The sequence below is a fragment of the Stegodyphus dumicola genome, chromosome 3, assembly GCF_044657685.1.
Source record: "Stegodyphus dumicola isolate Sdum_Otavi_A_Nest chromosome 3, ASM4465768v1".
Lineage (NCBI taxonomy): Eukaryota > Metazoa > Arthropoda > Arachnida > Araneae > Eresidae > Stegodyphus > Stegodyphus dumicola.
The window spans coordinates 4,262,598-4,277,564 of record NC_140770.1 but is presented as its reverse complement, the minus strand read 5'-3'; the positions used below and the strand labels follow the sequence as shown (position 1 = coordinate 4,277,564).

General features: G+C 32.8%; 1 long non-coding RNA gene across 1 annotated transcript in view; it reads right to left on the bottom strand.

Moving 5' to 3' along the window:
* The window catches only part of LOC118205975 (uncharacterized), an 84,766-nt gene extending 71,184 nt beyond the window's left edge, over positions 1-13,582 (bottom strand). Inside the window, exon 1 of the long non-coding RNA XR_015040114.1 lies at positions 13,348-13,582. This is a non-coding gene — a long non-coding RNA (uncharacterized LOC118205975). The remainder of the gene's footprint in view (positions 1-13,347) is intronic.
* Positions 13,583-14,967: the final 1,385 nt, after the last annotated feature.

Sequence of the window (14,967 nt, the reverse complement as noted above, 5' to 3'; positions counted from 1 at the left end):
TGATTTCAATACGAGCAATGGCAGCACTATAAAGAATAAAACATTTTTATCTTCAGCGTGCGAGACTGTGTATCGGAAATTTTAAAGTAGGCCGTTAGCCTAAATGCTCTCGAAACATGTATGCGTCTGTAAACTAAACATATAAAAACCTGAAATCTTTCAGATTTTTTTTGTTACTTCTGGCAATGTTTATTATTCTTTCATTTCAAATTTACCTCAAGTAGTACCTTTTCATTCTACATACTTTTTTGGGGAGGCTACCAGCGGACGAGCTGCAAAATCGCTGAACGCTGGTAGTTCGGTCCGGAGTACGAATGTCGGCTAACGGGCTGGCTGCCTGTTTGTTTTTTGTGGTTTTCCCCATGTGTAACTTGTATAAGAGCAAGTTTTCCTTAGAAAGACCTCCCTCATGCAGACAGCCCTTGTATATTTTGCAGTAACCAAACAAACCAAATTATTCTACATTTTATTAATACTGTATTATAAGAGGCATATAATTGTGGCAACGGTTTTATAGATAGGTAGATTGTTTTGTCTTTAGAATTTTATATATATATATGTCATAATAAAAGCAAAGGAAATAACGGAGCAGTGTAGATGCGTGATTAGATCCATATTGAAGAAGAATTTTGATTGCGTAGTATTTAAAGAACTTGGCAGTCGAGGCAGTTTTAATTCCATTTTTATTTGCAACTGATATTTGTGGCCACAATCACTTGGCACTCTAGTCGTGCAGAGATTTACATTTTTGATATTGTTGGGATAGAAAGCAAGCCAGCGAAATTACATCTTAGGACAGCAGAGAGCAAAAGCTGAAGTGCGTCGTTATGAAAGATGGAAGCACGCGAAGAGAAAAGTTTTGGTTTACAATTCCGTGATTGGTCGTCAAGAGGCATCTGGTATTAACGGTTACGTAAGATCGCATGATTAATTTGAATGAAGCAATGCAGATAAGTTATTACGATTTTAGAATAGAGAGGAAGAATTAATGTTTATAGTTATATTATAATTCTGATTCATACATTGTTATCTTACATATATATATATATATGGATGTTGACCATTTTTGTTGCAAAGAAATATATCATTCTCTGCTAACCCAGGCTTTAAAGTCTGAACTAAAAATGTACCGATGTTCTAGAGGGCAGTAAACCACAAGAATGATAGAAATGTGATAGGCAAACAAAATACGCTTTGGCCCAAAATTATATCTCATACATAAAACTAATACTATTTATGATTCATACAGAAAACTAATACTATTTATGAAATCAATATGAATAATGTTTCATGCAATTAAAAGAAAGCTAAAGTAAAAATTCGTATACAGTAGAACTTGGTCAATCTGTTCCGAAGAGTCTGAATAAAATGATGAGGTATTGAGAAATGGAATGACAAATGCTCTAAGCCAAGCTTAAAGTTTCAGAGTTTAACTTCAGTGTTCGTTCAGTCAAAACGTTTTCTGGTAGCAAATTAAACCCTTGTTTAGAAGAAGATATCTGTGTGCCATTATGGCAAAGCCTAGAAGGCTATCTGCCTAAAAGGAGGGATGCCTTCGTGGAGGAATTTCTAAGGGAAACTGGCTCGTATACACGTTACACATGGAAATAACCTCGAAAACGCTCATGCAGCCAGCCCGTTCGCGGGATTCGAACCTCGGATCGAACTACCAGTGTTCAGCGATTTTACCGCTCAGCCGCTGGTGGGCTAGAAGATATGAAACTGAGAAATGTCGGCCGTGAAATGGAACACCGTATTTCCTTACGCACTTCCCCCCCCCCTTTTTGTAGTAAATGTTTCGTAAGTAAATCGAGAGGGAAAAATTATGCGAATACCTTAATTTCCAAAGGACGTGGTTACAGCAAGAACATGAGAAATGAAAAGTATTCTTTGAATGACCTACATGTAACTATTACAATATTACTTTTTTTAAGTAATCTTTATTCCAACAAGAATGAGTAGTAATATTAACATTAGTTTAACTAATATGTCTTCATGTCTACATCCCTGTAACATGGATCTCGCCGTTGTTATTCCTCAAAATATCTATGCAGCTGGCTCAGCGAAATGGTAAACTGAATGTCAGTTGGTGTTTGCTTCGCTCTGACTTGTCGGTTATTGAATTAGACTAACATAAAATTCAACAGTTAGATAGGAACGTTTCGGAGGTATCTTCGCAAGTATTTTGCGAGAGTTTGTCTGTTAGTAAGATGAAAACAATCACCTATATGAACAAATTCATTTTAGAATTTAAGGGAGTTCGTTTTCTGAACGCATTGAGAAAGGAGAAAAATCACGCGAATATTTTTAAAACTTTCAGAACCTGGCGCTTAAGATCAAAGAGGAAATACGCAAGGGAGAAAAGGGATTTACGCGAGGAAATACGCTAATTGTTTTGCATGCAAGACGTAAGAAAAAATGGTATTATAAGCTGAATATATAAAAGCAGGTTGTCTTACATTATAACTCTTTTATTGTACATTTTATAAGAGATCTAAATTGTATAGTTTAAACAGTGTGGGATTTTTATTTTCCTGGGAAACTGACATTCCGTCTACAACTTCGCCGTGGGAGATGCACATTCACCTTCTCTAATTATTTATGATTGAATTGAGGTTTAAGGAGTACCATGGACAACAATAAAACTGTCAAGATTCATTTGCAGGGAACTAGAAATGAAGACATAACAAAGATGTGTGGTTTAAGAATCTGTATTTTTAAAGTATGGAATAAAATATATTTATTCCCAGCCATTGAGACTGTATACAGGGAATTCTAAACATGTGCTACTTTTAACTGTTTAGCTATTTTGCTGTTCAAATGGGTTTCCCAACTAGTCCGTTTGTGAATCCCAGCTAGCCCGTTTGCCTGCAATAGAATCCAGTCTAAATCGAACTACGAGTTTTCACCCGAGTCTACACTAATTATACCATCAAGTGATGTGTCTCTTTTTATAACATAAATATTAGTGGTAAAAAATTCAGCATGAGTTAGAATATGAGTTATAAAACAGGCTGTTGGCCTTAATTTCTCATTATCAAAACTAGTCGAATTACACTTAATGAGTGAGAATTCTTTGATAAGTAAGTTAATAATAATCATAGTTTTAAATAGTAAATAGGGCCGTAAACGGCGCCATATCATTAATTTGAATTACTTTATGCATTCAGTTCGGTACGTTACACTTAATTATGCACTGATATTTTCATCATAAGTCTGAGTTATTGCCACCAAATATTATCGCCCTGTATTATATTTAAAGAAATTAATGCATGTTTACTGCATGTTTCTCGCATTGTGAAAAAACAACGGTACCTAGAACCATCCCCTTTTGAGTAACGTAGTCCTCCATCCGAATATGGACACCTGGAGGCCCAAAATCTAAATGTCTTAATTTGTTTCATTATCTAGTATTTCATACTGTGTAAAACTTTAATAATAAATTATTTATTAACAATGACCATTCTGTTTTGCCCAATAAAGTGGGGTCCAACCACAATTGTTTATTGTATTTGCCTGAATATTGGAATCATCATAGTTTAACTATTCCTGCATGACTCTTACTTACCTCGTTGGCATCAAACGGATTCATTCTTAGACTTATTACAAGCAAAAGTAATGAACACAATATAAAAACATATTATTGAAATTGAATGCTATACAGAGTTCGTACACACGGAAATTAAGTACTTTTAAGGACCATTCATGAAAAAAATTAAGGATCTGTAAGCAAATGGGAACAGAATAAATTCAATTAAAAATATTATTCTATGCCTAAATTTCATTCTTGTAATATCATCCTAAAGATAAAATAGATTCCTAAGTAATATGCATTATTACTAAACATGAATTAATTAACATAATTATTAATAAGTTTGAGAATAAAATAAACTTCAGTAAATATTTTAGCATTAAATATTTTACACTTATAATAGGTAGGACATATTTGAAAAAAGATGAGTGACATTTACGTTTTACTAATAGTTAGCTTTTTGTAAATTTTTTTTGTCTCATTTTGTCACATACTTGGTCAGTCTAGAGCAGAGTTTCTCAACCGGTAGTATGCGTACCACTGGTGGTACGTAACAAGAAAATAGGTCGTACACAAAGAAGCAAAGTATTTTTAACTATTTATTTCAAAAATTAAAACCCCAACATCCTCATTGAGTTTTTTCTCTAACACTCGTAAATTTATGCGATCTGAGCTTTGTTCGAGAGTGGTGGTAGTAGTAGTAGTACTTTGTGGTGGTGGTACTAAAGGGTTTTCAATTTTTGTTTAGATGGTACACGTTAGTCAAAAGGTTGAGAATCGCTGGTCCAGAGGTTTAGTAAATAGCCAGAAGATTTTATGTCAAACGGCATAGGTTAAAATGAGAAGTAAAATCATAATCAGCATGATTCATAACAAAAGACTGATGTTATCACCGCAGCTGCTTGTTTAGAGAGAGACCTGCTGATTAGAACAAACCTGAAAGGCATGATGCAGGCACGGTTGGCAAGTTTAAAAGTTAGTCAAGCTCTGTTTGATGCAGTTAGTGTCATAGCTTTGTGTAGAGTTCCAGGGGTTGTAACCCAGTTAATATACTTTCAGGTTCCAATTGCCATTAAAGCACCAGAGATGTAAGTTGTTTTCTACTATTTTAAGTCTCAGTAGATGCAAATAATATGTTTTACTTGAATTTCTACATTTTTGTGTTTTAACTTGCGACTACAGTGAGTATAAATGAAAGGCAATAACTCGCTTTAATATGTAGAGATAATTTTTAAGGGTAAGCAGTTACTTATAAATTATTAAATTAGGTGAATAGGTAACCTTAGTCATTATGGATCCTATTAAAATCTAAATCTAATAAAATTTCACAGTTTAAAATACATGTAATTTATGACACTGATTCTTAAAGGATATTAGAATAATTACATATTAAAAGCTACAAAACATTTATGTTTTGTAACAACAACACTCAACAAAATATTTATCCGTCATTTTAATTTGAAGCCTTACAAAACATTTTGGCTAGTTTATATCGATTTCCTTCTCTTTAAGCATCTTTCCTAACAATAATTAGAGATTTGTCTCAATATGCAAACCAATGCTCTCGCTAGTTTCTGCGTGCTTTATCTCCTAACTTGTAAACTTCTCCACAATGTACCTATGAGGGTTTACTTGATCTTGTAAAAGTTAAATAGTTAAATAACTGGTTTTTAATAGTCCAAAACCCCCAACAGACGTGAAGCAAATTATCACTATGTCTGAAAGTAACTACAATATCAGACAAAGGTTTAAATAAACCTTTTATTTAAAAAGAACTGGGAACAAACATAAAGGCATGTTCTGATGCTAACAAAGTCAATTACATCTCAGGGTGGCGTAATTAAACAAGAACATTCAAATTCAAACTAAAAATGTGGACGAGTGGTCAAAGATTATACAATTTAATTTTAATTTAATCTGGCTCAGTAACTCTATCATATGAGGAAACAGAAATGAAAAATTATAGTAATGGCTAAAATCATAAACAATTGGGTAATTTACATAATAATAACTGCACATATCTTTGACATAAAAAGATTTTTAATTAATTACCTGTTTAATTAAATGTTTTAATTAACATTTTAACATAGAAAGATTTTTAATTAACTACCTGTTTAACTAACTGTTTTAATTAACATTTTAACACAGAAAGATTTTTAATTAACTACCTGTTTAATTAACAGTTTTAATTAACTGATTTTTAACTAAAATTTTAACATAAAAAGATTTTTAATTAACTGAGAGTTGGTAAAGAACTTAGTGGGTATAAAATGTCAGCCATTAACTTGAAATTATTTTTAAATTTTTTGAAATTATTTTAAACTTGAAATTATTTTAATAAATAAATTTAAACTGGCTCAGTAACTCTTATCATATTAGGAAACAGAAATGGAAAATTATAGTAAAGGCTGAAATCATAAACAATTGGGTACAACAATATAATAATAACTGCACATATCTTTGAAGAATAATTTTCTTTATTTATTCAGTTTCTTTCTTCAGCACGTTTCCTTTTCATTTTAGAATTTTTGGATTTAATTAAGGATTTCCGTTTATCTAAAAAACACTAAATGCATTTAGAATGTATAGAAAAAGTGACTAATTTAATTTATTTACTAATATGGAATTCAAAAGAAATATGAAATATGTATAGTAAAGGCCGGTTACAGAGCTGGTGTGGCAGAGTTTTTAGAATTTAGTGACACACCAAACAATAACATCTAGAAATGCCAAAACCTTTAGAATTTAGACAGGCACTGCAAGCAGAATTTAGATAGGCACCATGCAGTCGAATTTAGGATCCACAGAGATTTCATCAGATGTCAAAATGCCTCTGTGTATGATGCATTAAGACATATTAGATGGATCTTTTAAATTGTAAGTTTTCAATTTCTTTCTTAATAAAAAAAAATCCCTTTCTATAATGCCTGCCCAAGTAATAAGATTAGAAGCATTTTTGATATTTTCCATGCTTGTATATAGTGAAAAGTAGAGAATATAAAGGGAAGATAAACATGTTAAAAAAAAAAGATTCTAGTATCAGGAGTAAAACATTCAAATATTATGTCTTCATTGTTCTTCCAGACGTTCTCCAAAAACTACGAAATTCATCGCAAACTTTCTGTAAAGTACATCCATTACGCGCTGATACCATGGAGACATTTTTCATTTTGTCACATATTTCTCGAATCTTCTAGAATCGTGGGTCTATAAATCTTGCCTTCAAATCCTTCTAAATTTTCCAAGCTGAAATGTCAAAAATTCTAAAGAAAAATTATCTCAACCAAATCTGTAACAGCAAAACAACAGAAATATTTTGGAAAAAAAAAAGGGAGAGAAAAGTGTAAAATTAATTTTATAGAGAAAACTGATGCATATTCTCAGAATTTTGAATATTTTGAGACTATTACATGGACTGCAATGTCAAAAATACTAAAGAAAAATTACCCTTACCAATTCTGTAGCAGCAAAAAGTCAGAAATATTTTTGGGGGAAAAAAGGGAGGGATAAAATTAATTTTATAGAGAAAACTGACACATATTCTGAGACAATTACACGGGAAAAACTCTTACTATGAAAAAATTAAAAAGACATTTTTAATTAATTGCAAAGCTAATTTTGCTTTTAACGTTTAACTGTTACAGCACAAAATAGCCTCTTTTGTAGGATTAAAAATTTGCTTTACAAAGTCCAAAATCTCCCCAAGAAATATAATTTTACAATGTAAAACCAATAGACTTCTATAAACATAAACTAGTCTTTAAAAGAAGAAAATTGCCTTTTATTTATGAAAAGAATTTTATATTTAAACCTTATCTTCGAACAGTCATAAAGGACCTTTAAATTTATTGCAAACGTTTAACTGTTACAGGACAAAATAGCCTCTTTTGTAGGAATAAAAATTTGCTTTACAAAGTCCAAAATCACCCCAAGAAATATAATTTTACAATGTAAAACCCAATAGATTTCTATAAATATAAACTAGTTTTTAAAAGAAGAAAATTACCTTTTATTTATGAAAAGGATTTTATATTTAAAGGTCGAAAACTCCTTTTTGTCTGATATGAAACTTTAATTTTAAACGAGAAAAACTGCATCTATATTTATATTTAAAACTTAAATTTCATAAAATGAAAAATGACCTTATATTTTACTTGATATCGTTGTGCAATTCATACATGTCAGGACGATCTTTTTTCTCTTAAACAAAGTTGTAACCAATATATATGTTATCGAACAAGATTTTGGAAATCATAATTTTTAATTAATGAATCAGATATGCAGATATTATTATGCAGAAATGCAGTTTATCAGGAATGCAGATATTCATAATGAACTTAAAGTTCTAGAAATTAAAACGTTTATGGCCAAAATTGCCAGAAAATTCTTTAAGAACATCCGCAAGGTTGAGAATGAAAGGATTCCTTTACTTAGCTACGATTATAATGAAATTAATAACGCCAGAAGGCCAGGAGCAATTATAACGGCATTAAACTAATGATTATGAAGAATTTTATTTAATTTTACTTTATTTAACATTCTCTGGAAACATATTTTCATAATATGCCTTACAGCTTTCATTTTTTAACAGTAATTTCTTATTATTGATTCTATTTTAAACTCTTAGTTAGAAAAAATTGTAATTCCTAGCAGTAGAAAATCATGGACCTTATAAGAAATAGACTAACCCAAACGGGTTTTCTTCCTGGTCTGAGGCGTTGCCGGCTGTCACTTTGATCACATCCGGAGGAGTAGGGACGACTTGCAGAAATTTAACATTGGTTGCCTATTGCAGCCTGTATAATTGTCAAGAAAAAGCTGGTTGTAGCGCCTCATTTCACAAATTAGAATTTCTACATATTTTTATTTTTTAAATTGAGATTGATTTTTAAAAATCTAGCATATTTATCAAGAATAATAACCGTTCCAAATAATTATAAAGCTATTGCACGCTTTCAGGGCTGGATATTTTTTTACCTATAAGGAAATTTGTAACTACTTCTTTTAGAAAATAATATTTTTAATCTGAACTAATAGAAAATTTCAAACAAGCCTTTTTCTCTTGCAATTTTTATGCTTTTTATTGGTGTAAATAAGTAAAAATTACTAAAATATTTAAAAACGAAATTTGAAAGTTTTGTTTAAAATTCTAAATTGTGCTGCTTTTTTTAAATTATAGATGAGTATTATAGCACAATTTCTATAAAGGAATTTTATTTCAATTATATTTCATACTACGTCATTAGTGATAAACACTTTTGACTCCTTAAAAATGTTTATACATTTAATTCTAATATTAAAATTGTATTTAACCGTAATAATTAATTTTGCTTATATTTTACAGTGATTATTTCTTTTAATTTACCTTTAGCTCTGCATAAGACTTTTTTTATTTACTGTTAAATTAATTTATTAGCCCAAAGCGGCAGTAGCCTAGAAAGGCTGTTAGTTTCGAAGCGGCATTTTGCACTGTTTTACCATAAATGTCCGTGTCTCCTTGCAAATTGTTAATATTATCGCCCTGTATTATATGTAAAGAAATTAAATAATGAAGAATCTGCATGAATACATGTATGTTTCTCGCACTGTGACGAAAACGACAGTATCTAGAGCCATCAGATTTTGAATAATGTAATCCTCCACCCAAACATGGGCATCTGGACGGCCGAATTTCGTTTTAATCTATTTCATATTTTGTAAAACTTTAACGAATTTTTGATTAACAAACTCAACGAGTTCAGAGCGAGCACTGTACGGAAAAGAACAGTTTTATCTCCAGTGCGGAAATTCTAAACATATGCTGTTTTCAAATGTATGTGGTTTACGGGCGAAGAACATGATATTCAATAATTATAGGTAATACTCAAATCTTTAAAAAAAGGTTCCTTTTGGGCGTAATATAAAATGTGAGTGCTTCTAGATTTTATTTTTTTTTTTCTCTTCATTACGCTCAGAAAATTTTGAAGCTCGCGAGGGGTATTTTCCTAAGGGGAAGGATGCCTTCATGAAGGACTTTTTAAGGGTTGGTTGGGTTATTTTGGCACAAAGCCCATGGGGGTTATGTTGTAAGGATCTTAAGTTTTACTAACGTTTATTTTATTTTAAATCTTTACTATCACTTCTTATTTTCTACTTCCGGCCAGAATTAAAAGCTTTAACTTATTTATGCAAATTTGTCTTGCGAACGCCAAGTACTTAAGTTGTGGCTTTTTGCCAAGCAAGAGAGAGGAAGGAGTGATTAGGAGCAGGCCGCTTGCCATAGCAGTTTTACTCGGTTGCTGGTTGCCTTCAAGGCCAGAGGTTTAATCCTCTTGATAATTTTAAACGTATCGTAGTGTTAACAGTTCTCTGTACTACATACGGCCTTTCTGTTAATATTCGGCCAATCTTCAAGAAGAGAGAAAAATAAAGGGTTTCGTATACCCTTCCTGTGTATCTTGTCTACTTCCCACATTTATTGAACATAGCTTTAGTAAGCTCCCTGTTCCGAGTCAGGTCATTTAATGTTCCCAAAGCAAGTAAGGAGGAACACTGAACCTGATAATGTTGCGCCAAACAAAAGGTTGTGTATTTCCAAAACTTAAAAATAAAGACAAGAAACCATGCACTATTCAATGCACACTGCATGGAAATTTAAGACAACGTTACATTCAAGTATAAAATAGCAAGTGTATAATAAAACCCGCAACAACATCAAACACATAAAATTCTTTTACAAAGAACTAGGATATGAAAGCACTAAGACCATGAAATGCAAATAGAAAAACTCTATAGTCAAAGGATAAATTTTCATTATACGAATATAACTAGATCCCGGTGGACTTTCGAAGGAAAACTGGCTCTTATACAAGTTACACATTGGGGAAGCCACGAAGACGTCCCTGCAGCCAGCCGATTTGACTGGAATGGAACACAGGTCAAAGCTACCAGTGTTCAGCAACTTTACCGCTCAGCCGCTAATGAAACTTTCAAATCATATCCATTGCACTTAGGTCAATGCAGATATTGGAAGTTCTGACCGTGGAAATCCATGCAGATATCGGAATTTCTGACTATTTAGTAAATATAATGCTACTTATATAGACGTTACTCACAGACAGGAAAGAACGAAACACATGAGAGATTTTTCTCTGCATTAAGTAAGAAAATACAATCATGACAGCAAAAAACATTTATAATTGAAGTTAAACTATTACGAGAAAACTATTAATTATGTCTATTATAAGAACGCTTTCTCTTCCGCAGAAGTGAAGGGCTGCAGCACCCGATCAATGCTTGAAAAAGATGGTGCAATACTAAGGTTATTGTTAGAAAAGAGTGTTAAAAATATTGTTAGAAAAGAGTGTTTACTGTTAGAAAAGAGTGTTAAATTGTTAAAAACTAAGGCTATGGTGTAGAACTGGGTGCCCCTTCGATTAGCGATAAATTTTGGGTATGAAATCTCATTTCTGGTTACCACTGGCAAAAAATGTGCCCCAATTCGGGTGGGAAAAAATTGCCCCAACTGGGGTGGGGGAAAATTGCCCCAACTGGGGTGGAAAAAAAATTGCCCCAACTGGGGTGGGAAAAAATTGCTCCAACTGGGGTGGGAAAAAATTGCTCCAACTGGGGTGGGGAAAATTGCCCCAACTGGGGTGGGTAAAAAATTGCTCCAATTGGGGTGGGGGAAAATTGCCACAACTAGGGTGGGAAAAAAATTGCCACAACTGGGGTGAGAAAAAATTGCCCCAAGCTGTGAACGTCCAAGCCTCTAGCAATAAAACGGTCAATCAAACGGGATGCAGATGGCCGTTTAGATAATTTTATAAAGAACTACCGTATTTTTCTCATTAAATTCATCCTTCTTCTTTAATAATTACTTTATACTAAATGCGATAAAATGTTTCATCATCAAATTTTTTAATGTATCTCAGGTTTCTAGCAGCGAGGTTCAAAATTAAACTCTCGACCATCACTTTACTGAATGACGGTTATGTTATGAAATTCTGCACAAATAGGTAATCTAAAATTTTTATTTCCCTAACAGGACAAAATTCTATCCATGCTTCGTGTTATAGTTATAAACTAACTTCTGCTGTGCCACTAATTGCTATTGTAATCTACTTTACAAGTATTATTTAATTTGCTATTTTTTAATTTATTAAGATGAATATGATTCCCTCGCAGTGTAGAGACATTAGGATATTTGGAAGCAGGAAACGTGAAACATGAGCAATGCCCTTGCTGGGACTCGAACCTCAGACCTCTTAATACGCACCGAGTGTGTTGACCATTATACCACGAAAGCACGGTAGGAAGGCGAGAGAAATACTTTCTCCATCAATTGTGGCAACAGTTTGAAAAGTGAAACGAACATTACTGAACCAACGCAAAATCGCAAAGCAAAAACAATAGTCCTTCAAGGACAAAACCCCTTTGGACTAAAACGTAATTGGGAATAGGACATTTAGTAATTAAATATTCAATTATTACTTTACTCTGTAGATAAATACTGTAATAAATCTATTACGGTGGATGAAATTAAATAAAAGGAACTGCAAACCTACGTATTCATCTGATATATATCCCCTAGATACGAACAGCATTTATATGCTTATCTTATATTTAAAATGTATCCTTTTTACCCAAACTCATTACATGCGAGGATGACATCTTATAAAAGTTGCATGTTACCTTCCAGTAGAGAAAATATAGTAAAGTAACATATATGCTTTGCTTTGTTTCTTTCATTGGCGAGTTGACGCGCTTGCTTTAGTGTTTCTGTGCAAATCGTGTGTGAAAATACTCCAGAACACTCTAAATCAGGGCTTCTTAGACTTCTTTCAGTCGCGACCCCTTTTTTCCACTGAGATTTTTTCGCGGCACCATAAGCATTGCCCAAACTTTTGCAATTTTAAGTCATTAATTTTATTTCTAATTTTAAAACATAGAACAATGTGAACATTTTCAACGAGTAACAGACGAAATGACAGCGTCACGTGCAAAGCAAGTAAAATGAACGTTTATATTGTAAAAAGAATGCGTCAAAACGTTTTCGTTTTTCGATTTTGTCTGTATGGTCTTATCTTTATCCATCTTCAGATATATTGTGTAAAACTATTTGTTAATTGTAAAATTATTATTATAAGTCAAAGAAATATCAAAGCTCATAAAATGTTTGGCGACACTCTGCTGCAGGTGACCTACAGTTTAAGAGACTCTGCTCTAAATACACTGAGAATACTCGTAGAAAGTCTATGTACAATGACACAGTATTCATATCCAGCTTCGCCTCACTATTTCAGTGAAGTATATATAAGTAATATTCAATACAAAAATCCGTGCAAAAGATGTGAAAATACTCCAATACATTCCTAATATACAGAAACTACTCATAAAAAGCTTACCCACAATGAAGCACAGTTTTCAGATGTATGTCTGTTTCTTAATTTCAAAACAATATAATAAGGTAATAACAGAATAGGGTGTGCATACGGTGTGAAAATAAGTTTAAGCACTGATAAAACACAAATAAATATTTGTTCTTTAAAAGTACGGTAATAATTTCAGTACTCAATCGTACTCATGTATACATATCAGATATAAATAATTATCACGTTTTCCTCCAAATAACACAAATAAATAGACAGAAAGTTATTCAAGAAAGATTTGCCAATACAGTTTACACACGCATTCATCGATATCACTTCAAAGTATTGAGTAATGTGCAATTTCTCACTATCATATGCTACGAAACAAAATGATTCCCAAATTCCTGTAAAATTTATAAAAATCTGTTTAATGTGTAAAATAACGAAGCAAAACGAAATACATACCGAATCGCTTCGAGGTGAACCAACTCGCACAGCTTTTAGGCCAAACGACTTCAAATCAAAATTCAGCAAACATAAACAATCCATTCTGCTACCCGCTGAATATGCTTGTAGCTCTCCAAATAAATGTTATAAATGTACACTACATCTCAAACAACTTCAGATCACATTTTAATGTAAAATAAAACGCGAAATTTCATATACACGATGTAATTACCAAAAAATAATGATAAATTGAAGAGCTCGCATAACCACAGACAGCAATGGCGCCGAGCATGCGCAGAACCAAACATTAATGCCGTAATCGAGTACCCAATGACTCGCCAGCGGCCAAGCGGTAAAGTCGCCGAACGCTGGTAGTTCGGTTCGAGGTTCGAATCCCGAGAACGGGCTGTCTGCATGAGCGTTTTCGCGGTGTTCCCAAAGTATTCCATTAATAAATCTTAAATGTGTCCATCCTTAATACGAAGTTTTCGTTTTCAAACTGCTAATTTTAATGCGGAAAATTGTATTTTAAAAATGGTTAAACAAACTGTATTATGAAAGAGTTGAGTTTCAAGACATAATCAGCAGTGTTTTCTTACGCACAATTGTAGTACAGGTTAGCACACTGGGCGCGTATTCGAGAAATCCGGGTTCGGGTCCCGGCGAGAGCATTGCTCATTTTTCATGTACTGTTGCTTCAGAAATATACAATATCTTTATGAGAGAACTAATCTTTATTTGTCTTATGCACGATCGATAAAGAAAAACAAATTGAAATTTATGTCAAATATATTCTTATTTTAATTTTCAGTCCCTCTTCCAGAGAAAGGCAATCTAAATAAAATATATTACTTTGTAGAAAAGACATTAGGAATTTTTCGAAAGCAGGAGAAGCGAAAAATGAGCAGTGCCCTCACCAGGACTCGAACCACGGACATCTCGAAAACGCGTCGAGCGTGGTGACCACTACACATGGCATGCTAAGACGGAAGAAATACTTTATATACTCCCCCTTTTAAAGTGCGACTACGGATTAGGGGACCCAATTGTTGTTACACATATAATGCATGCATGAACACATGTATCTGTCCATACATACATTTCTGGATCGGGTCCTGGTAACAGAACAGTACACTCGTTTAAAAATTAAATTTACGCCCAAAATTCAAAAGAAAAAAAAAGCAGCATTTTATCTCATATTTTTGTCACCAGTCTAGTATACAACTGTATGAAAACCTGTTACCAAAACTACATTTCTAAAAGAATGAAACTATTCAAAATAATGCGATAAAATCAAAAAGATAAAAAAATCCGATTCGAATTTCGAAAAGAAATCGCTTTCAAGGTACACTGTTCTAGATGCACCTATGTACCAAAGTTCGTAGCCCTGGGTCTATTATTTTAAGCGCAGCACGAACAAAAGACACACAGACACTTTCTTTTATTATATGTAGAGATTAGTTAAAAAATTAAATCTATTTTAGAATTTTTTATTTCGTAACCTTGCATTAGCAACAGAAGTTCAATTTAAAAAGGTTATATAATTGCCTATGTTAAGTTTCGCTTAAGTGTTCGTTTAGAAAGTCCTCCACGAAGGCGTCCCTCCCCTTAGGCAGATAGCCCTCGTGTGCTTTGCCA